Source organism: Pavona decussata, unplaced genomic scaffold (genome assembly GCF_977016875.1).
Source record: "Pavona decussata unplaced genomic scaffold, jaPavDecu1.1 SCAFFOLD_11, whole genome shotgun sequence".
Classification (NCBI taxonomy): domain Eukaryota; kingdom Metazoa; phylum Cnidaria; class Anthozoa; order Scleractinia; family Agariciidae; genus Pavona; species Pavona decussata.
The window spans coordinates 1-2,500 of record NW_028145434.1 but is presented as its reverse complement, the minus strand read 5'-3'; positions in this window follow the sequence as shown (position 1 = coordinate 2,500).

Genomic DNA, 2,500 nt, shown 5'->3' with positions numbered 1-2,500 from the left:
TTTACTTAGTTTACTCGACCGTTTTACATTGCGCCCAGTTTTAACGCCCAGTAGAATCTTGACACATCACGCAAGCAAGCATTGTTCCCTTTTTTCAAATTTGTATGTCTTTTCATGTAACCGTTATTGTTGTCAGTTGCCTGATGATTGCTTCGCTAGAAGCATGAAACTCCGAGTAGCAATTAAATGTGTTTGAACTAGTCCGACTCCAAAAGTTCATCTTTTATTCACAGCTCTGGTTTTACCATTGAGCACTTTTATAGCAGATGAAGTCTTCAGTTTATCCACTGGTAGTTATATTAGTTGATTTGCAGAACTGCTGTCAGAGTGCTCAATAGAAAAACTAGAGCATAAATAGATTAACACAGTCTGGTCAACTGAGGATTTGACTTGGCATATTTATTACTATATAGTTTCGTACCGCACAACCTCTACGGCACTCATCAGATAAATAGCCAAATGTAAAATTACAACATAAAGCTGGTCAAAATATATACAGAATGAGTGGAAAAGTATTAGATTACAATGGTTTCTACTTTTAAACAATAGACGCTTAAAATCCGCGTGACAATGGAAGTAAGCATGACACTGACTTATATTTAGATGACCGGAAATTCAAGCTTCAAGTTTACAATGGTTTCTGTTACGGATAAACAACGGACATAAAAAAAAAATGGCCATATAAAAAAATAATTACGTGCCAGCTTTGAAATTTTTGAGGAGGAATTTGTTTGCGTGTCTACAGGAAGTAACGAGTTCATTTCGTTTGTTCAGTGTGGATAAATCAGGTCGGCAAATTATAAAATACTTCTCCCAAATACTTATCCAAGCAAGAGACTCAACACAGAGCTCAGTAAGCACATTTGGCAGTTGAAAGACACTAAAACTGATTTTAGAATATCATGGAAGATATTAAAGCATGCTACTCCGTACAACCCCGCTTCCAACCGATGTAATTTGGGCCTATGGGAGAAGTATTTTATAATTTGCCGACCTGATTTATCCACACTGAACAAACGAAATGAACTCGTTACTTCCTGTAGACACGCAAACAAATTCCTCCTCAAAAATTTCAAAGCTGGCACGTAATTATTTTTTTATATGGCCATTTTTTTTTATGTCCGTTGTTTATCCGTAACAGAAACCATTGTAAACTTGAAGCTTGAATTTCCGGTCATCTAAATATAAGTCAGTGTCACGCTTACTTCCATTGTCACGCGGATTTTAAGCGTCTATTGTTTAAAAGTAGAAACCATTGTAATCTAATACTTTTCCACTCATTCTGTATATATTTTGACCAGCTTTATGTTGTAATTTTACATTTGGCTATTTATCTGATGAGTGCCGTAGAGGTTGTGCGGTACGAAACTATATAGTAATAAATATGCCAAATCAAATCCTCAGTTGACCAGACTGTGTTAATCTATATATATATAACGTGACTCCCAGAAATTGGGCACATTTTGAGACCTTCTAGGCTGAAGGAATATGCTAGTCATTAACAAGACTTCAATTAGGGTTTATCACAAGATTTTAAGCAAGGTCAAAGAATAGTATGGGAGAGAAAAACGAAAGAGGCTTTTCTTTGGAATTAGACATGACACTAATTAAAAACATCTGCATGAAATGAAACATGACCTGTGAACTTCCTACAAAATGTGTCAGAATTTAGCGATGATTAACCGCGCCAACGCATCGAAAATCTGGCCCAAAACCCGGTCTTTTAGCGCTCATGTCTAGCTTTCTTCAACAGGATCGGCTTCTTGAGAGAAAGACAGCGTTTCAAATTGATTTTTTATATTCATACTAGATTCATGCTGCACGCGAACTAGGATCACGGCGACCGAACATCTGCAGGAAACTATTTATGAAACTCGAGAGCGGAAATACCACCCAAAATCGCATATCTCGACTAATCGATCACTAGCCTAACGACGCTAAAGTTATAAGGGTGAAAAATAATCGAATAGCTTTTCAAACTCACGCTTTTTGAAGAGAAAATCCTTGCCCATCCTTGCTAGTGTTTTCATACTAACTTAAGTTCCCGGATGTTGAAATCAACATTTGAAAAGGGAAGGGTTAGCGCCCTTTTCTACCACAAAAATATACTAAGTCTTTGGCTGGGTAACAAATTCGCGGAAATTCCACCTTGGCCGAAAAGAAATCATCCCTAAGACCTACTTTTTAAAGCCAAAGACTGTCACCTCCTCCCTCAAGCAAAGCACACAACATACTACCCTTTACAGTTCACGCCCGAGTAACTGAAAGTTACCCGTTTAGCTTGAAAAAGAACTAAATAGGCAGCATGTTAGACAAGGCAGGACGCTGCACTCGTTAGACTTTTTCCCTCATTAGACTTAATGATGTCCTCAGGAAAACTTTGCTTCAGGAAGCCAAACGAAACGCTAGGTCTAATGACTTAGTTCTGATCTCAGAGCGCGCGCCGAATTCAAAGCCAAATCGTTGCGCGGTTAAAAGACGTTTGAGAGAGAGTGGGGCT